The sequence below is a fragment of the Lissotriton vulgaris genome, chromosome 8 (assembly GCF_964263255.1).
Source record: "Lissotriton vulgaris chromosome 8, aLisVul1.2, whole genome shotgun sequence".
NCBI classification, from domain to species: Eukaryota; Metazoa; Chordata; class Amphibia; order Caudata; family Salamandridae; genus Lissotriton; species Lissotriton vulgaris.
The window spans coordinates 911,002,802-911,025,854 of NC_141696.1; positions in this window are offsets into that span (position 1 = coordinate 911,002,802).

Genomic DNA, 23,053 nt, shown 5'->3' on the forward strand with positions numbered 1-23,053 from the left:
CTAGGAACCCTCAGGACCTGCACATTTTGGATGACTAAACTGAGGGCTTGGTGTCCAAATCGATTATGAGACCCCCACAGGATAAGTCAGCCGTTAAACCAGCTAGCTCCACAGTGCCACTACCACCCCTTATATCTTACAGTGATGTAGGTAGTTTCTGGCAACCACTGAACATAGGAGATCAAAAATACTAATACAGTTAACAGTAGACACATTTCTACCATAGTGCTAAGAAGATGAACATATACAGTTCAGATAAGACAGTAGCACTTGCATGCTCCTATAATGCATGCCCTATGTAATTTGCCTAAATGTACCTAGCCTAGATATGTAGGTGTAGCATGTATATATGTATAGATATATATGTATATAGCCAATAATCCCCTAGGGAACAACCATCTGCTTCACCTGATGGTAGAGAACGAAGGACCCTGTCTCTGCTCCGCGGATGACACCCCACAAAGGATGTCAGAGCGCTGTGTGTCGAAGATTCAGCATGCAAGGTCCCATGTCAGCATGGAAGGAATTCTTCTCTGATTTGCAGGAAGGAATAAGGGTCTTATTTACTAGAGTGGTCACTCCAGGGTTTCTCCTACAATCAATATGTTTTGAAAACAATCATAAATGTTTTGAAAACAATCATAAATGTTTTTCTAAAACAATGCGATCATGCACAGTGGGCTTGTTGGCCAAGGATGTGAAAAGTGGTGACCCATATACAGAATAAATATGCAGTGCCTGAGGACATGTATTGTACGTCCAGTATAGGGATTTATGATGAAATAGTAAGAACCTGGTGTTAAAAAGACAGGGGCAAGCTGCTAGGTAAAATGTCACCTGTTCAGAACCGTTATTGTTGTGCGGATGGGACAATGAATGTAAAAAGGGGGTATACATGACAGGACTAGCCTAAAAGACATGACACCAGATACCTGCACTGTATGTGGCTGTCACCTCAGACTTTGCAGAGTAAATTGTCAGCAGCTCCTGCACAGGTTTCACACCTAGTTTTTTGCTAAAGTTTTGCAGAGCCAAAATTGTCTTAACTAGCATGGCTGCTCTATTTGGCACAATGCCTTCCACAAATATTTGGCATCAACGAGAATCCCAAAATAGCATTGTGGTAAAAAAATTAGTGCCCTCTTTATTGGTTTCCTACTACATTTCATTGTATAGGTCTTACTTTCCTTGACCCACAGATCTAACTCATGCATGAAGGTTTTACAGTCCTCCATTAGGAATTGTACCTCCGCCCTGTTCTTGTAAATAGCGATGCATCATCCCCTTAGAGGAGTATTGGAAGAGGATATGGTCCAAAGTAAGGGATATCTACAGCTCTAGCCACCAATGCTGATTTAACTCTGTTTGTGTATAGGGAGAAAAGGAAGGGGGAAAGAATTCACCCTTTCCTAACCCCCATGTGATCCTAAACAGGAGAGTGCACTCACCGTATCTGTCACAATGGAAACAGGCGCTCATCTCAGAGTACAGTTCCCTGATAAAAGTAATAAATGCAACCTCAATACCCACTTCCAACATAAGTGCTAAGAGCGCAGAGTGCGAGACACAATTGAGCGCTGGCGAGAGGGCCATAAATGCCGGGTAGATGGAACCATTCTTAGCGACTGCGTACTTTCCTACAAGTATACTCAAGTTTAGGCATTGCTCTGTAGTCCCTAGCCCCTTTCCAAAGCCCGATCAGGGCATCAGCTAGGTTATTTTTGCCCTTTACCCAGTCCTCTAATCTATGTAATAAGATACGACCCAATACTTTAGCTGCTGAATCAAGTAAGGATATGGGTCTATAATTCCTCAGGAATGATTATCGTCCTTTTTAAAGATTTTGCACATTGGCTGACTTTTTCCATGAGACCGTGTGGCCCACACTTGCAATAGCATTAAAAACGTTCACAAGCAGCGGAGCCAACAAATCCTGGCAGTCTATAAAAGCACCACAGGAACCGCATCAGGACTAGGTGCCTTGCCACTGCTACATTCCCCTAGTGCCCTCTGCACCTCCGATAAACAAACAACTTAAAGGGAAACATCCCTGCCTTGCTCAGTTATAGCAGCAGATTCAGTGGACTCTGCATCGCTTGAGTAGATCATAGAAAAATCATCAAGACACTGTAATTCCTATATGTGCAAGTCTGTAGAGTGGCCTGTGCTTCCTTGAAGTAGAGGGCGTTAAGCACCCTTCAAAACCCTGAACTATCTTTCTTCATACTGGCTTACCTGAGAGACACAAAGGCGCTCACCTTGATCTCTTTTAATTGAGTTGCTTGTGCTTCTTTATAAAGGGCACATAGACCTATGATGTGTTTCCTATCTTTCGGTATGGTTCTTAGGGCCAGTTGTAACTTTGCCCGGGCTCTCATGCAAAACACCTATGGAAATAAGAATTGTCATGATGATAATTGGGTGTCACAGCTTGCATTACATGGCCCATGATGTCCAAAAAGGGTGGAATAATCTGCAATGGGACAACATCCGGTACTAAGCAGCAATGGACCTCTGCCTGCTTGTGATTAAGAACTCCTGCAAGAAACTTAACTTTATTTACTTTTTCCCATTCAATAGAGAAGCCATTATTCTTCGCTGGGACAGGTTTAAATCTCACCCTGGATTGGCGCTTACTTGCCCACTCTAACAGCAACCTATAGGACAGTATTGTATGATCACTAAAACTCAGAGAAGTAACCTCAAACTCATCTAATAAATAACCTAGTGCCCCAGAAACTAGAAAGCACTTGGTTGTAGAGGAACAGTCTGCATCCCTAAAAGTGTGGGTGAACCCACCTGGTTGATCATTCCTCTAATTCACCATGACAAGATCAAGTTTCACCAAGAGGCTATTAAGTGCATTGTCATACTTGTCATGCTCAAAGTATATCAAATTTCCCCCCTCATTGTCTATCAGACAGCAAACTGGTTTATTAGCCTTTGGACAGTGATGACATTGACATCCACCATTCAAAGACGCTTCAGAGCCTTATGGTGTTCCTTTCCAATGTTACGTATGGCTGCCTTAAGTTCACCCACAACCTGTGAGGCACGACCATCAAAACAGTTATTATAATAGTTAACAATTAATAGATCCCAGTCCCTGGTCACATCACAGACTAGGCAATGGAAATATTGGGAGCCATTGATAAACTTGACCAACACCCCAGAATAAGTGTTTGTAATCACCTTGAGTATACCCTCTTTCGCTCTGCCGGCCAGTGAAGGAACGGCTGGGGAGTGATATATACTAAACCCATGCAGGTAACTAGGGTCAATCTCCCTGTTTGCTTGTAATAAAATCACCTGGTACCTGACCACTGACATATTCCAGTCTGAGTCCTCTAGTTTTTTTCTCAACCCTGCAATATTCCGAGTGAAGATCTTAGCAGGCTTAAAATTATTAGCACTCTCTTCAACGTTGGTCAGCCTGAGGCTCTGTATACCCTCCTTACTGGAAGATACCACAGGATTCGGAGGAGTAATATGTCAATTACACCCCTCTTCCAATGGAGAATAATTGGTGGCAATTGCCACCCCAGAAGGACCCCACAGACTGACCAGAACATTATGAGGTACCCCCAATGAATTCTCTACCTGCATACAAAGTGTGGGGTGGAAGAATATGAGGTTTATATAAGTCCCCCAGAGGGAGAACAGATATCTGAGAGGCTCTTAAAGAAGCGGGGGGGAAAGACCTTAGATGGTCCGAGACCAGTCTAGGGTTTTTGAAATTTATCACTATACAGTTGCCTGGGAGTGGTTTCTGGTAAGGGCCAACTCACTCCACCCCCCTCACCATCAAGATTTGTTCATATCGGGGATACCCATGCCAGCTAAATTTTATAAGCCAGTGAAGAGCTTTTAAAATCATCCGGGCTGTTGACTCCATCTGTACCAGCTTAAATCTTGAGGAATTTACCAAAATTATCATGTATGGACATGCTGCTGTGGGATGTGTAACACTTCAGCATCCCTTAGTAGGTTCTCCTTTTGCTTCGTATATATTCCATCCCAGTTCTAGAGGCAAACCCCCTGGGGCCCTTTCTTTTGCATCATTCAGGGGAATCACTGGCATGGTTCAGTGTGAAGATACAATAGGGATTGTGTGCATCTGAGCCTGAGATGGCAGATTACAGTTAGTCTGCGTCACACCTTGGATAATTAACTCCAGCAGATTTCGATTTGTAGAGGGTGTTGGTTGTGTAGGTTTTAAACTTGGGGTCAAACTACTCAGATTATGGGGCTTCAAGAGGGCATGGATAGAAACTGTGAAAACATCCAGTATAGAACTAGGCTTAGCCATACTTAGTAATTTTGACAGCTTTTCCTCAATAGACTTCAGACAGTCATGTAGCAGACTATTATATGCTTTGACCGTACATTCTAGCCTGCGCATACATAATCATTATTGGAAGGAGTCAATAGTGCCAGAGCACTATTCTGCCTGTGTTTGTCCTTGTTACATGATTGTGTCAACTTCTTGTGCAAGGGGCCATCCTTCTTTTTTACTGGAGGCTCAATGGGGTATGCAAGCACTCTCCAATCTTAAAGGGGAGATAGGCAGACAGGGGGCATCTGTAGAACCATTAGGGTCCGGAGGGACAGTCAGGCCATCTGTAGCAAGTGAATATCCCCTTACCTCCTCCAAGGAAATACATATTTTAGTGAGTTTAACCTCCCTTGAGAGAACTCCTGTTGCGTGCTCCAAGAAAAAGTCAATGGTAGTTATTGTATCCCCTCCTGTGACTCCCAGGGCAGTCTTCCTTTTACCCATATTTCCACTAGTAGAGGGGACAGTCACACAGTAGTCAGAATACAAAATCCAAGGGCACAAAACTCCAGGCCAAGAGTGGGGGCCGGCCTCCTCCGGCTAAAGACAGGCACAGGAGGGCTTGCTCTTGACCGGGGCAAATCCCACATGCCTCCAGCACAGCGGGGCTCTCATGGCTCGCAGGGCACCTTAATTGCACGCTCCTCCTGTTGGTGTCCTGCAGGAGTCTGGATGACATAGTCCCACCCCAGACTAGCTCTCGGTATCACAGCAGGCAAGGAAAACAGACAGGATAGCCAGTTATTGCACCCCCACTCTGCAGGTCTCTCATTGCCCTTTAATAATGCTGCTCATCGTGTTAGTGCCCAGCAGACGTCTGGGGGATGTAGTCCCACCCCAGACTAGCTCTTGGTATCACAGCAAGCAGGGACACCAGGCAGGAGTCCCACTTTGTGTGCCAGAACTCCTTTAACTCTTGGAAAAGTCTTTATGACTCTAAAAAAGGGTTTTGTTAACTTCTCCGTATTGTAAATTGGCTGTGGCATGAAAGGTGCTTCACAAGCCACAAGGCAACTATTAAAAAGCTTTGTGATCTCAGTTACATTCGCAATCCATTGATAATTTATCACTTATCAAGTATGAATATAAACTAATTTGTCAATGGTAACTGTTCACCAGAGACCTTTTTGGGAATTGTAGAGTTATATTGAGTGGCTCTGGTGGGATCAAGCAGGAGTCCAGTGAACCACTGAAGCGCTAGGTCAGGGGTCTCCAAACCGGTCCTGGAGGGCTGGAGCCATGCCAGATTTTTAAAATTACTACATGTATCTCAATGGGGATATCCAAAAAATCTGGAATGGATCCGGCCCCCCAGGACCGGTTTGGAGACCCCTGCACTAGGTGGTCTGTTCACACACAGGAAACCATTGTTTAAAAAATCCTCACCTGTCTCTTAAAATGACATGGCCTTTTTAAAAAAAAATGGGCAATTTCGGAAAATCAATTGCAGGGACACTGGTCAGCTGTCCGTAGGATCCATTCACAGGAGGGTCACAAACCTTTACCTGCCTACTTCGCAATAGGGGGGGTCGCTTTGTGATGCCTGTGAATGACAGTTTGTAATGCAACCTATTGGCATACAGGGTGCACCACAAATTGCTTCCCTGTTTAATGACCAGTTTGTGTACAATGTATACATTGCTGCTTTTCAAAAGGTATGGTACATCAAGCCATAGGTGCCTCACATGTGCAAGTTTGTTTTATTCGGAGATTGAGGGGACACTCCTTTTGCCACCCTTCTCCAGGACTCTCTATGTCTGGACTACATTTGAACTGATTCTGAATGATGGCAACATTTATAAGTTTTCAGGTAAAATAGCTGCACTCTGTGGATATGCCTACTGGTGTCCAGTGGACATGGCCAGATAGGGTCTTTTCAAGATATTTTGTATGTTTGGAACTGTTAACAAATAGGATGTCTATAATTTGTTATTCATGTTTGCATTGAAGATATTTTGCAATTGTAAGAAATCTACCTTTTTTTGTGTGTTCATCCTAGATTTTTCAACTTTTGCTGGCCCCTATATTTCTGCTGGCTGTTGAACTCTTTGCACTTTAGTCCAGTTAACCGGTGATGAAATACTTTTGCTCCTTCTTGAAGCAAGGTAAAATTGGCATGTTTAACTTACCTATACATCTCTAGTGTATGGTGCAAACTGTACCCTTATCCTGTAAGTTAAATGACAATAGTGGACTGCGACACTCTTTGTGCCATCTACTACAATTAGAGTGAAAACATGACTGCATACCTACCATTATTAGCCTGATTGTTGTTGGTTTACCTGCAAATTCTACATGTTTTAACTAACATGTTTTAACAGGTCAAAACTGTTCTTTTGAGTATTTATTAATCATTCCTAAGTAGGCCTTATTGCCCATAAGACAGCGTGCACAGTATTTAAAAGTATGACACGTAAAAGTTGTTGTTAGAGTGAGAGAGCTCTGATAGCAATTTTCACTAAAGCAACACTGGTTGTTCCATATAAAACCATTGGGATGCAAGTTAAAACCTGCTTGACGGGTCTGCTGAAGATTTACATATAAAAAACGTACGTAGCACTTGATAGGGTGAGAACAAGATGTCATAGCAATTATTATGCATTGCTGAAGAATTCAGCTTATGTTCTACTAGACTTTTGTCTCTGCGTATATTGTGGTTGCAGGACCTATTTCAAATTTGAGTTTAGTGTAGGATGTGGGAGGGTGCGAGGATTAGTCTAGTACATTTCCCCCACACACAACGAGCACTCGGAAGCCAGGATTAGTGCTAGATATTGTGTCTGTAGGTGGCAGAGGAATGCACTTTGTCCAAGAAGTGACCACAGAGAAGAGTCTCACGCACTCCAAATAATCAATACAAGAGTTCCTTTGTGTTTAATCTTCTGAAATCCATTATTTGTAACAGAGACCAAAGTCTTGACATTTTTTTCATGCTAACACGTGTGTTGGAGTGGAAATTTTATTTACCATTTTTTAATGGCAAGTGAAAATGAACACGACTATTTCTGAGAGAAAATAATAAACACGTGTCAAACACACACTGTAGAAAAGATAACGAAAAAAAAGAATTTTAGTTACTGCATTGTGAAAGCATGCAGAAAAAGAGTAGTTCAGGTGATATCATATGTATAACTAATATACGCAGTGATTTGCTAAAGAAAAAGAACTATGCTTTATTGATGTATCATCATTTTTATGAAAGAATAATGAAACAGTTTAATCAAATAGTATGATTAATCCTGATTAGGGTAGTACAGTTAATAAAAATTATCTTTGTGAGTGTAACAGTGTGCACCGAAAATGACAAAGGAAAAGTAGCTGCTACACATTTCTCTTTGATGATGGGTCCGAGAAACTTATAGACAATGTACTTCACCTATATAACAATCTATTTTGTCTGAAACTATATTACTATTGTGTAATTTGAAATGTATTTACATTTTGGTACTCACAAAAAAAGTTATAAGCACCCTATATTTACACAAATTATTTGTAATCTTACTAAAATTATACAAAAAATATGACATCTACATGTTCATTGATAAATGTATGCTTATAATTCTATGTACTGAGTTATATTAGCCTAAATTATTATTGGCCTGAATACACTCATGAGGTTTCCTGCCTTACTAAGCTCACTGATTGGTAGAAACTTCTCCAATACAACAAATTATGTGCAACAGTATTTTTCATGACTGAGTTCACATGTATTGAACAGAAGATTTTGTGACAATTGTGTTACAATTCCAGGGCATCTGCCAGAGAAACTGTCCTTTTGAACTTTCTTCAATGTTCTAGCTAAAGGAGCATTGTTCTACCGTTACACACACTGGATGGTCTAAAACTGTGCAATTGTTCTTCCTATTTCTCTGCATTTTGTCCTCTTTAAGTTGCCTGATACACAATCCACATAAACTGACCAATGGACTGAGTGGTCTGACCAGATGAGGTGACTCCAGGAGGTGTCACACCCGGAAATGTATGACCTATTAGATCAAAAAGAACTCTTGGGCGTTTGCTCTCTGGCTCACGCTTAAACATTGTTATGGCAATGTTGATGGTGTCAGACGATTTGCTGTTCTGCATTGCTTCTGATTACAAACTGCTAACATAGATTTGCAGAACTTACCTGGCAAATTAACTTTCCTGATGCAGACTCATCTGGCTTCTTTCCTGAACTGATGCATATGCTGTATGCGATTTTGGTCTCTTCCTTCAAGGACTTTTCAAACTGTCAACATTTTCCCTTTTGCTGAACTTTTGAGCTTTTAGTACTTATTTGGACATTTCTTTATTGTTCTTATTACCCTATGCAGTCTAATGATACACTTATCTTTATAGTATTCAGTAAACTAAACAAAGTGTACTACATTGACTCAGCTGTCATGTTTTATCCTTATATGTGTGAGGGTGCATTTCCAATATGGATTTACTAATGACTCAGTTTGTTTACTAATGACTCAGTTTGAACCTGATAGGGAAATCTCAGAGCATCACATTCTCATGGTATTATTCTGTATAGCTTTAGATAAACTCTCAGGTTCAGATTTAAAAGCCCCTTGCGCCTTCTTGCACCGCCATTGCATCACTTTTTTTGATGCAGTGGCGGCGCAAACAATTCAGCCAATTTACAAATTTACACATATAGGGGAAATGAGTCATATTGTAAAGCCCTGCATCACATTGTACCTGCACCTGGTATAATGTATGCAGGGTGGGTGTTCCTACGCAAAAAGCCATGTAATTCTGACACAGTGCAATTTACAATATTTCACTGCATCACTCTACGCCTTCACTGTGTCAAAATCGCTACCCATGCTCAGACCAGGCTTAAGGAATGACACAGGGCTTTTTGTATGGGACTCACCTATCTGTTGTGGCACATTGCTGGAGTTGCGTCACTTTCATGAGCAACTCCAGCAATGCGTTACTTTTGTGCCAACAGATGTGTCATTATTGCTCCGTGAAGCATTGTACTGTAAATACAGCGCATCTATTATGCCCCAAGGAGATTTGGCACTGGCGCAAGGAAACCAACTCATCTATGCAGAGTGGTCAGTTTCTTGTAAATCTGCCCCATCATTATGTATGATTTTGGTTCACCTACATTTTGTTCAGGAGATTTGGGCTTGCAGTGATAATTCTTTACCTTCCTAGTATTGTCTTTAGAGTTATCTACATGAGCTTGACATTTTAACTTAGTTATCCAATTTCTGGTCATCATTGGATGAACTACCGGCAAAGGCTGACATTAGGGATAGAACCCAGAACATAACAAGGAAAGATAAGCTAAATCAATATAATATATTTCAGACTTAAGTACATCCCTACAAATGTGTCTCATGGGACATTGATTAAGAGAACTGTTGCAATTTTGCATTCATTTGAATACAAAAGCTTTGTGGCCAAAAAGGAGGTGAAACATGTGTCGGCTGCCTCTGCATTTTGTGAAACGTCATGATTGTTGAAAATGATGAATACTTTTGGATGTTTAAAAAATTATGATAATATACAAGAAGCATCACTTATATTCATTACACTGGAAATACACCTAAATAGCGGATTAAGAAAATATCTTAAATTTACTGGAGGACACGCTCACTCTCTTTTCATGTTAAGACACTTCATATCCAACCCCTCTCAGCACTCAGCAAGGTCTATCGGAGGACCAATAGAGTGGTAAATTCAATATGAAACTACCCTCTGGTGGTTTTACTATTATTGGGGCCCAGGAAATGCTTCAGCACGTGTTTTGCCTTATATGGTATATACACCTACAAAACTTCAGGGGTAAAATAGCAAGTATATTAGTTTAAAAATGAACATCAAAAGTAACATTTACACTGCCACCCAGGTCACTTTGACCTTAGTCACCATTGGTATGTATACTCCAAAAGAAATTGAAAAAAAATGATACATCAAAGACATAATCCTGGAATCCCAGACCTCACCATATTGTGAATCAGTGACTAACGCAAACATAATTAGATATAATAATTAATTGCTCAGACAGCAACTGACACCCATCAATAAGGCAAGTTAAAATATCATAGAAATAATCATATAGAAAGAGAAATAATATAAATAATATCCCATCAACTACCACTGTGTCTAATGTTTAGTAGTTACTTATAACATGAGCTCACCTAGCAGTATATCATCAAAGTAAATACAGCTCCAATTCGCTTACATATATATGTAAGTCGAGTTCTGAAAAGTGTCAAATTGACTGAAAGTTAATCTGTATTTATAATGTTATCAGTATAACTCTTAGCGCTTACTACACTAAGCATGTTAGCCCAATCAACTTGTCATTAGACCGCTTATGATCTGTGCTGCACTTTTGTCACAGAAACAATATCACTAGTATAACCACAGTTCCATCTGTACTGGACTGACCAATCAGACAAATACCCATTATAATAATGCTCCCGTAAATGTTGGGCTTATTGAATAAGGAAACACTGGAAAGTGCACAACTGTGGGCCTTATTACGATGTCGGGCGGACTTGTGTCATGGAAATAGGACGAACTGACCTCTGGCTCACAGTTCTGACCACCTAATTACAATGTGACCACACATGGTGCGTCACATTCTCCCATTTCTCAATCGGAGCTTGTGTTACGGCCGTAAACCGGCTGTAACATAAGTTCCCATTGAGAAATGGGAGTCTGTGTTCATCCCTGCACCCTATGGCAGCACCTTAATGTGCCTGCCACCAGGTGCAGGGATCAACAAGGGGGCACCATAGGTGCCCACTAGGTCCCCAACTGGAGGCCAAATACAGAAGAGGGCCCTGCTAGGGACCCCCAGACAAGCTTGCCGACAGGATTTCCATGTCAGAAAGGCTGGCATGGAAACCGTGCATCCCATAATACAGAAATGCCTTCCATTTGGATTATGGGCCGGTCTCCAACTGGCAGACGGGCTCAGGTTGGAGGCCTTACGACCAACATCATAATAAGCCCCTATGTGTGCTTAAACTAGAAAAAAACGTCCTTAATAAATTGTCTAAATGATAGGACGCTGCAACTTTGAAAAAATACATTATATTGGAGAGGATTCCTAAAAGCCTCAGAGCCCAAATTTTCCCCACCTATGATGATCTAGAAGAAGATCGCCTAAAAGTACTAAAAAGCAGTTCTACACATCTAATAGAGATTTTAATTGTTAATGCAGAAATGAAAATAACTAGAATCCAACTCCTACAGAAAAATATTTGGTAGCTCCTCTTCATCTACGAGCACCTGGAATATTTTTGTTGTAAACTAATTGTATTGCCTGTCTACTAAGCGTGTGTGCATATCACCCAGCCAACTTGAGTTTTACAATTTTGGTCATTTCACGAGTAAATAAAGGGTGAGTTGCTTTACTTGGTCACGTGCTGCTGAAACTTTATTTATTGTAATGTATGATGTGAGTAATCTTCGTCACGATGTTAGCAGGGTGTTTAAATAATTAAAATATACAGTTATTGTATTTTTCAATGATTAGGTGAAGATTATTGGAAGGTTAATAGAATATTGTTGCAAAATGACCTGCCAACTTACTTGGAAGTGTTTGGGTATTTTCTCATCCAAAGCTAAAAATAATAAAAGGAGTACAACAATAACTACATTAGTAAAAGCTCTAAAAAGTGTTATAAGAATTTTAAATGTATAAAGGGAAATGCTGGCATAGAGCCACTGTTGAATAACATAGAACAAACGTTGCTGATCGCTTTTGCATCAGTTGGTCTCTTCCTGCTCGTTTTACGTTGCAAATAGATAATTTGTCTCTTGACCTAAAGCTGAGTTTCTTCGCATTCGGAGACCAAAACCATGAATACCAAATCAGAACATACAATCTTCCTCTATAGTATACAACCCCATAATTGTAATTAAACAGTAAGTTAAATGAGTTCCACCTGCAGCCCCTCAATAGAAACACAGAGGGCACTCTCCAGTGAAAGAGACTTTAGCAATGGTTCACATTAGATATGCATCTTTCAGCGTTACATTTTTTATTTTCGAAATAATAGTTAATCTTTAAATGTAATGCTGTCAATAAGGGTTTTTTTAAGCATATGCAACTATGGAGATATATTTTAAGAAAATGTATATGATAGGGTGATATATATATAGAGAAAGAAAACAAAGGTTTTCGAAACGCGTCTGACAAGCATTTGAAAATAAAGACCTGCATTCAACGTTATTTGGAGTCTGTGGTTCATCCTTTGGCAGGGCGCCGGCCGGGTCTTGCAGAGAGGAGTGAAGGCATCCATATATATATATATATATATATATATATATATATATATATATATATATATATATATATATATATATATATATATATATATATATATATATATATATATATATATATATAATATATATATATATATATATTTTTTTTTCACTGAAAAAACCATAGGTTTCAGGGACATTATAGTTAGTTGGACATTTTCCTCGTACAAATTCAGAGAAATTTGAACGATATAGTTAGCAGAGCTAACTATAACTTGTGCGCAATGCACTGCTGATGACGTCACATATTACATCACTAATGACATGGTCATTGACATCACTGATGACATCACTGATGACAGCTCAAATGACATCACTGATGACATCATCCACATGATAATCTGATGCACCTCCTCACACCCTAATATAACCTTTGATACATCCACTCTAAAATACAGACTACCATTTTTGAAACCATAGAAAAACCAATAGCACAAGACCCAGCACCAAATATGAGACCTGGTGGCCTATGGAGCGGGGCTGCATGATATGCAGGGTGCCCTGTGCCTGTCCGTGGTCCCCGGGCTTGCATCATCACGGGGTCGACCCTCTTTTCTAAACGCAGGTTGCGAAAGGTGAGCCGAGAGGCTTGTTTGCGCAGTGGAGGGCAGTCACCTCTTGGTAGTGGTAGTGCATGGGGTGCAGCAGCCTGGGTGCACAGCAGCGGCCAGTCACCTCTGGAAAGTGGGAGTGGATGGGGTGTAGCAGCCTGGGTGTGCAGCATCAAGCAGACACCTCTGGGCAGTGGAAGTGGATGGGGTGCAGCAGCCTCTGTGCGCAGCAGTGGGACAGCAACTTAGACGTGTGCGGTTGTATGTACTCTGCCATTAATGATTCCATACTACGTTTCAGATGAGTAAGCTTGAGGGCTCCACTATGTCCCGGCACATGGTTGTAGACACACCAGTGGCGGAAAGGTGAGCTGTGAGGATTTTGTCCACAGTGTGGGCTCTCATTGTCCCTCTACATCTCTTCCTTTCTCTCCCTCACACTCTTTCGCTCTCTCTTCTTCTCTCTCTCACTCTATCTCTTCCTCTCTCTCACACTGTTTCTCTCTTTCACTCTATTCCTCTCACTCTTTCTCTCTCTCTCTTCCTCTGTTTCTCTCGTCCTCTCTCTCACACTCTTTCTCTCTGTCTTCCTCTCATCCTTTCTTTCTTTCTTTTTCTTCCTCTCTCTCAATCTTTCTCTCTCTCTCTCTCTCTCTCCTTCGATGAACGCATGACTCACAATGTTATCTTGGTATTTTGTCTTGCAGGCCTGCGATGATGCATGGCCATCCTGCAATCAACACTCACGCTGAATTGTGAGCTTGGCTTTACTGCGTGTACACAATGGGTGAGTAGGTTGCTTTGGCACGTGGTTGACCCTCTTCGACACACACCGGTGGTGGAAGGTGAGCAGAGAGGCTTGTTTGTGCAGCTGCGGGCAGTCACGTCCGGGCAGTGAGAGTGGATGGGGTGCAGCAGCATGGGTGCCCAGCTGCAGGCAGTCACCTCCGGGCACTGGGAGTGTGCAGGATGCAGCAGCAGCTTTCAATACCTCTGGGCAGTGGGAGTGGATGGGGTACAGCAGCCTGGGTGCGCAGCAGCAGGCAGACACCTATTGACAGTGGGAGTGGATGGGGTGCAGCAGCCTAGGTGTAGAGCAGTGGGCAGACACCTCTGGGCAGTGGAAGTGGATGGGATGCACTAACCTGTGTGTGCAGCAGCGGGCAGACACCTCTGGCAAGTGGAAGAGGATGGGGTACACTAGCCTGGATACACAAAGGCAGGACAGCGATTTAGGTGTGCACAGGTGTATGTACTCTGCCATTACTAATTCCATACTATGTTTCAGATGATTAAGCTTGAGGGCTGCCCTATATCCCGGTACGTGGTTGGAGACACACCGCTGGCAGAAAGGTGAGCTGTGAGGATTTTCTCCACAGTGTCAACATTCACTCTCCCTTTCTTCCTTTCTGTCACTCGCACTCTTTCTCTCTCACTCACTCTCCATCGATTCCTTTCTCTCCCTCACACTCTTTCTCTCTCTCTTCCTCTCTCTCTCTCTCACTCATCTCTTCCTCTCTCTCACACTGTTTCTCCCTTTCACTCTTTTGTCCTCTCTCACTCTTTCTCTCTTTCTCACACTGTTTCTCTCTCTCTTCCTCTCTCACACTCTTTGTCTCTTTCTTCCTCTCTCACTCTTTCTCTGTCTTCCTCTCACTCTTTCATTCTTTGTCTCTGTTCCTCTCTCTCACTCTTTCTCGCCCTCTCTCTCCCTCTCTCTCTCTCTCTCTCTCTCTCTCTCTCCTTTGATGGATGCATGACACACAATCTTATCTTGTTTTTTGTCTAGCAGGCCTGCGATGATGCGTGGCCATCCTGCAATCAACACTCAGCCTGATTTGTGAGCTCTGCTTCACCGAGTGTACACAATGGGTGAGGAGGTTGCTTCGGCACGTGGTGGACCCTCCAGGACAGACGCCGGTGGCAGAAGGTAAGGAGAGAGGCTTGTTTGCACAGCGGCAGGCAGTCACCTCCGGGCAGTGGGAGTGGATGGGGTGCAGCAGCCCAGTTGCGCAATGGCAGACAGTCACCTCCAAGTACTGGGAGTGCATGGGATGCAGCAGCCTAGTTGTGCAGCTGCTGTCAGATACCTCTGGGCAGTGGGAGTGGATGGGGTGCAGCAGCCTGGGTGTTCAGCAGCAGACAGACGCCTATGGACAGTTGGAATGGATGGGGTGCAGCAGCCTGGGTTTACAGCAGCGGGCAGACACCTCTGGGCAGTAGAAGTGGATGGGATGCAGCAACCTGGGTGCGCAGTGGCGGGCAGACACCTCTGGGCAGTGGAAGTGGATGGGGTACACCAGCCTGGATACACAAAGGTGGGACAGCAATTTAGGCATGCACAGTTGTATGTACTCTGCCATTACTGATTCTATACTATGTTTCAGATGACTAAGCTTTAGGGCTGCCCTATATCCTGGCATGTGGTTGGGGACACACCGGTGGCAGAAAGGTGAGCTGTGAGGATTTTATCCACAGTGTCAACACTCCCTCTCCCTCTCCATCTCTTCCTTTCTGTCACTCACGCTCTTTCTCTCTCTCTCTGACTCTCTATCTCTTCCTTTCTCTCTCTCACACTCTTTCTCTCTCTCACTCTATCTCTTTCACACTCACACACTGTTTCTCTCTTTCTCTCGCTCTTCTTCTCCAACACTTTCTCTCTCTCGTTCTCTCTCACTCTTCCTCTGTTTCTCTCTTCATCTTTCTCACACTGTTTCTCTCTTTCTCTCTCTCTTCCTCTCTCTCTCTGTTTGTCTCTCTCTTCCTCTCTCTCTCACTCTTTCTCTCTGTATCTCTCTCTCACTCTTTCTCTCTCGTTCTCTCTCTCTCTACCTTGATGGACGCATGACGCACAAACTTATCTTGATTTTTGTCTAGCAGGCCTGCGATGATGCTTGGCCATCCTGCAATCAACACTCACCCTGAATTGTGAGCTTGGCTTCATCACGTGTATACAATGGGTGAAGAGGTTGCTTTGGCACGTGGTGGACCCTCTTCGACACACGCCGGTGGTGAAAGGTGAGCAGAGAGGCTTGTTTGCGCAACGGTGGGCAGTAACCTCTGGGCAGTGGGAGTGGATGGGGTGCAGTAGCCTGGGTGTGCAGTAGCGGGCAGTCACCTCCGGGCAGTGGGAGTGCATGGGGTGCAGCATCCTGGGTGCACAGCGGCTGTCAGACACCTCTGGGCAATGGAAGTGGATGGGATGCAGCAACCTGGGTGCGCAGCTGTGGGCAGACAACTCTGGGCAGTGGGAGTGGATGGGTTACACTAGCCTGGATACACAAAGGTGGGACAGCGATTTAGGCATGTGCAGTTGTATGTACTCTGCCATTACAAATTCCATACTATGTTTCAGATGACTAAGTTTGAGGGCTTTCCTATATCCCTGCACATGGTTGGAGACACACAGGTCGCAGAAAGGTGAGCTGTGAAGATTTTCTCCAGTGTCAACATTCACTCTCCCTCTCTATCTCTTACTTTCTCCCTCAGCCTAACATTGTTTAATGTATACATGGCCCCCTTCGCACAAGTGGCCTTCCAGCACAACCTCAACATCATCTCCTAAGCCGAGGACACCCAGCTCATCCGCTCCCTCACCAAGGACCCACATACCGCGAAAACCAAACCCTTTACGAAGTAATGAAGTCCACCGCTGAATGGATGAGGAGCAGCCGACTGAAGCTAAACTTGGACATGACGGAGGTCCTCATCCTCGGACCCACCCCCTCAGCCGGGGACAACTCTTGGTGGCCGACCACGCTGGGAGCAGCACGACACCCACCGACCACGCTCGCAACCTAGGAATCATCCTCAACTCCTCCCTCTCTATGTCTAAACAGATCAACGGCATCTCCTCCTCTTGCTACAACACCCTCCACATGCTCCGCGGGATCTACAAGTGGATAATTGCCGAAACAAGAAAATCAGTATCACCCAGCCCTTGTAAGCAGCAGGCTGGACTACGGCAACACACTCTAAGCAGGAATCCCAGCCAAACTCCTGAGACGACTACAATGCATCCAAAACGCCTCTGCCCGACTGATCCTCAACATCCCACGCCACAGCCACATCACCCCCCATCTGAAAGACCTTCACTGGCTCACCCACACACGCAAAGCACTCCACAACACCCGACCAGCCTACCTGAACTGCAGACTCAATTTTTACACCCCCAGCCGCCAGCTCCCCTCTACCGGCCTCGCCCTTGCCGCTGTCCCCTGCATCCTTCGTGCACCTTCCGGCGGCAGATCCTTCTCCTTCTTCGCCGCCAGGACCTGGAAAACCCTCCCTACCCACCTAGGGCAGACCCAAGACCTCCTCACCTTCAGAAGACTCCTCAAGACCTGGCTCTTCAAACAGTAGCAGCACCCCCCCCCCCCCCCCCAGCGCCTTGAGACCCTCACGGGTATGTAGCACTCTTTACAAGTGATTGATTGATTGATTTCTATCACTCACACTCTTTCTCTCTCTCACTCTCTATCTCTTCCTTTCTCTCTCTCACACTCTTTCTCTGTCTCTTCCTCTCTCAATTGTATTCTTTCTCTTTCTCTCTCTCTTCCTCTGTCTCACTCTTTCACTCTCACTTCCTCTCTTACACACTGTTTCTCTCTCTCTCTTCCTTGTATCTCACTCTCTTTCTTTCTCTCACTCTTTCTCGCTTTCTCTCTCACTTATTCTCTTTCTCTCTCTCTCTCTCCTTTGATGGGCGAATGACGCACAATATTATCTTTCTTTTTGTCTTGCAGGCTGTGATTCACAAATTGTCGAGGGATGACACCCCATGGCTGTATCTACTTTTATTTTGTTGTTTTGTTTAAATAAAATGTTTTATGTGTAAATCCATAGATGACTAAGATTCTTTTTTGTCCAACTTCACATGCATCTTTTTTATAAGAATTGTGCCACATCAGTCAATTTCTTGCATTCCAGATTTCCTAAGGTTGCGCTCACATTTGTTTTTGGGGGGATGAAGGGGTATGGCTGACAAGGGGCTGGTGGTGGAGGTGTCAGGGCAGGGTTTTAGGGTTTAGGCCAGTGCAGTAGTGTTTGGGTAGTGTAGGGGATCATGCTGAGGATAGTGTTTTAGGGATTAGTGTAGTACAGTAGATTTGGATAGTGTAGGGGTCGTGCTGGGAGTAGTGTTTTAGGGTTTAGGGTACTCCAGTGGTGTTTGTGTAGTATAGGGAGTCATGCTGGGGGTAGTGTTTTAGCATTTACGACAGTGCAGTGGTGTTTGGGTAATGTAGGGTGTCGTCCTGAGGGTAGTATTTTAAGTTTTAGGGTAGTCCAGTGGTGTTTGGTCAATGTAATGGATCGTGCTGGGGGTCGGGTTTTAGGATTTAGAGTAGTACAGTGATGTTTTTGAACTGTTCAGAGGTTTGTGTTGGGAATAGTGTTTTAGGGTTTAGAGTTGCGCAGTGGTGTTTTTGTAGTGTAGAAGGTCATGCTGGGAGTAGAGTTTTTGGATTTAGGGTAGCGAAGTGGTGTTTGTGTCGTGTAGGACATCATCCCTGGAATAGTGTTTTAGGATAGTGCAGTGATGTAGGAGGTCATGCTGGGAGTAGTTTTAGTGTTTAGGGTAGAGCAGTGGTGTTTGGGTAGTGTAGGGGGTCATGCCTACGGACTGAGTCACAGAGCTCCGAGCCAACGGACTGGCTTCTAAAGGCATAGCTGCGACCTGGTGATATGTGGAGTGGCAGTGTGAAAGGTGTATCTCACACAGACACACATGAGGAATATTTTCAGTGTGGCCTCGCATAGGTAGAACTACGTATCCGATGGCTTGTAGAGGGAGAGATGCAAGCTCCCAGACTAAGTCACAAAATGTCTGACAGCTTGCAGACCCAGAGCTGCAAGCAGACGCACTAGCTTCTAAAAGCATAACCTTGAACTGGTGATGTGGGGAGAGGAACCGTTGTTGTAAATTAACAGCGATTAAGTTAAGCATTAGCAGAAGATATGTATCAATATGTTTCGTTTAACCATTATCGTAACAAATGTACCGACTCTATCTTGAATTTGTAGCGGCCATTTTGTATGCCATACATTGCCATGTGCTAGCCATTCGCTTGGTCCTACCTCCTTGTTTATTGTGCCTGGAGTCTGCCCGGCAACAGGCTATTTTTAGCAGTCTACCCAACATGTCCAGACATGCGCAGTAGGATCAGTGACCGTTACTTAATTGGTTCCAAACAGGAATGTGATCGGAGACTATTAGCTCCGCCCATCTATCGATTGTGCCTTCTAAAATGTCCTTGTATGGTCATAAATCTGCTCTTGTCTTTTGTACCACCTTTTCTTGAGCCCCCTTATTGTGTATAAAAGGGGCCATGTGCTGCAGTTCTTTGTACTACTCGATACAATACTGAAGAGTGCTGTGTGGACTGTAGTGCCACCTTTAAAGGCTTAATAAACTTTGTCTTTGTATTTCCAGTTTCATTGCCAACTTCTTCCTAAGGTCCGAGGACTCTGTGCAGAGAAGGGCGAACCTTTGCACTAAGTAGGCCTAGCTGAGGTTTGCTTATAACAAATTGGCGCCCGACACGTGGGGCTCATCGACGACTCGGATACCCAAAGGAGCGGTTGTGATTGGAATCTCGCTGCGGAAACGTACGCATGCCAGAGGAGACCCGAGTCTTGGCATCCAAGGCATTTTTTCCTTTTTTTCCGATCTGACCATCCAGGTGTTGCTTGTCCTCGACTGAGATCTCTTCTGTTGGTTTGCCGTGCAGTGGCCATTTGGTCGAATTTAGATCTTGGCAGTTGGAGACTGGACACCCTGTGAGTGGTAAGAACCATTATATGGTACTTGCTGTGGGTTTTTGAAGCCTGTGAGTGGCAAGGCAGTTTTAGGATACGCTTGCTGTGGCAATTTTGGAAGGACTAGTCCCTGATGTGTATGTGTATGTGTATGTGTATGTGCATGTGAAATATATGTATTGCAATACACATAGGCAGGTAATGAGGAGATTTTTCTCCATGATACGATTTTGATTTGAACGGCACAACGTATTACAGATATCTTAAGTGCTACTTTGATTATAATATTGCATATTCTGTACTATTTTTGGCATGCCTGCTCTTAGCGCACTTCGTAGGTTGTGCTGCTTTTTTGGAGATAACCGGTTAAAACTTGATGAATCGCAGCCTGCTCTCCCAGAAGGGACGCCTCATCGAGAAATGTATGTGAAATATGGTCTTACTACTATAATGTGCAGCACGTTGTGGAGGAAATACACGCGAAAGGAGTGTTGTTGGCCAAAGTATGGGTTGTTTGATATGCGGAAAATTGAGTATGTGGAACAGTGTATGTTTAAGGGAAAATCTAGACAAGATATGTTTGAGAGTGTGCGAATGTGGGTGAAAGAAGTACGTGAGCGTGAAAAACGTGCGCAAGCGCTGATTGAAAAAGAACAACAGAAGAATGTGTATGAAAAAGTGCAAGAACTAAGAAAGAAAGAAATGAAAGAATTGGAAGAAAGACAGGAAAAGGACCGTAGATTACAGATATCTGGCCAATATGCTGTTCGACAACCTCTTTATCCTGTCCTTAATAAACCGCAAGATGATTTTTCTTTGTTAGATCGTCCTCCGCCTCCGTATATCGTCCCGTCTGCCCCATCCGGCGACGATGAGGATTCCGATGGTGGTCAAGCAAAACCGGGTACTCGCTCCATGATTTCGGTTGAACGGGCGGCTGAACTTAGGAACATGGCTCCGAAGTCACTTAAGGATACGTTTATGGTTTCAGAGATTATAGAAGCTCTTAAGGGGTGGCATGAAAAAGAGCAGTTGTATTTTACTGAGTATTTTGCAGAAGAAGTTGTTGGATTGTTTCGAAAGTGTCTAATATTCTTGATCCTGATGATGTGGCAGCTGATTGTAAGCAATTACGTAAAGGTTCTTTTCCTGCTTCCCAGGCGACTGATATCATCAGGCAACTCGTTAAAGTTCGAAACGATGCGCTTCAGCTACAAGAGGAGCAATGGAAAGCTAAATCAGACGACCAGACGGGATCGGTCGATTGGAAACAATCATCTATTTTCGAAACAGATAAGAACGCGATAGTGCATGCAAAGCCTATGCGAGAGGCCGCGCCTTTATACGTTCCTCCTAAAGGAGCGGGTACGAGTGACGATAAATATTCCGTAGATGCTAAAGGGTATTTCATTTATAATTGGGTGTATACTCCCTGGAATAGAGCAGATGTTATGGCGCTTAAAGCTGCATTGCCTGACCCACGTAAGAACCCTTCTGCATTTTATGAAGAAGTCGAGGGCGCCTTAAATTCTTGCACTATGATGCTGGCTGATATCGATTTCTTTTTCGTGCTTATATTGCCGCCCAATATGTGGGGCTCTGTGCGTAAAGTCGATGACAGTGCAGCATATGGGGCGTTATGGAAAGAGATAGAGAGAGAAGATGCGGATAGGGAACCAGCGCAAAAGCCATGTCAATTGATTTTAAATCTTCCCGGTGCAATATTGGCTAAATTAAAAACAATTATTCCCCCTAAAAAGATTGATTGGACTATTTTAGCATCCTGAAAACAAAAGACAGATGAATCGGTTCCTGATTTTTTCACGCGTTTTGAGGAAGCTTTTCATGATTTTAGTGGCCAATCGCTAACGGACGATACGGGCCGACATTTATTTGTAGATAAGTATGTTTCGAATTTATTACCAGGAGTGGCTAGACAATTGAAAGCCAGCGAAAGCTCTTGGGCTACGTCTTCTCCGGCATCCGTCCTGACAATGGCTCAATATTACGAGCGTCAGGAATTAGAAGCAAAGGGTAACGAGGAAAAGAAATCTAAAGAATTAAAAACAAAAAGTCATGTTATCTCAGGCCTATGGTCCACCTTTTCGAGGTAATGATAGAGGCGGACAAGGATTTTTTAACTCCTCCTCTAATCGTTATTCTTTGGCTATTGATCAATGCGCGTTTTGTAAGAAATTTGGACACTGTGCAGAGGAGTGCCCATTGTTGCGCTCACAGAGCTATGTCCGTGGCCGAGGATCCATGAGGAACCGCTCGGGGAACTCAGGTTTTAGAGGCGCTATGAATGACCGCGCTAGGTTCGATTCTAATGTGCGGGTACAAAATGGGTCTAATGCTTTTGATAGGCGCAATCAATATCAGATGTCTGATTATGCGCAGACTGAGTTGTGTGATTCTGCATTTGCATAGGATTGCGTAGGATGGGGTAAGGAATCAGTTGAAGTTCCAGTAGATCAGAGGGGTCCTTATGTTACAGCACATGTTTTCGGTTCTACTGATCAGTTTCTGGTTGATACAGGAGCTACTCGTAGCACTTTGTCTAAACAATTGGTTCCAAGGGCTCCTCTGTGTGGCTTAATGATTACATCGATAGGGTTCGATGGAACTCCTTCCCTTAGCCCATTGTCACAATCACTTACATTTCATGTTGACAACTTTACTGCCCCATGCCCGTTTTTGCTTTCCCCGAACACACCAGATAATATTGTGGGTCTTGATATGCTCAAGTATTTTAGAGCCAGAATAAGATGTTCCCCTGAAGGAGTACGTGTGATTTTGAATGACAATCCCCCTCGAATGGACAGTGTTTGCATTGTTCAAGAAGATATTGCATTAGCTTCCCTGCCTGATACTCCGTGGGCCACTTCAGATACAGATGTGGGTCAGATGGTTATTCCACCAGTGCACATTAGTGTAAAGGAGGGAGCTGTATTGCCACGCCTACCCCAATATCGAATTTCACAGGAGGGTGAGGCAGCACTCACACGAATTGTACAAGATCTTATTCAAGTTGGGGTTGTTGAGGAAGTGCCATTTAATATTTGTAACAGTCCGATTCTCCCAATTTTGAAGAAAGATACTGATACCAGGATTTATC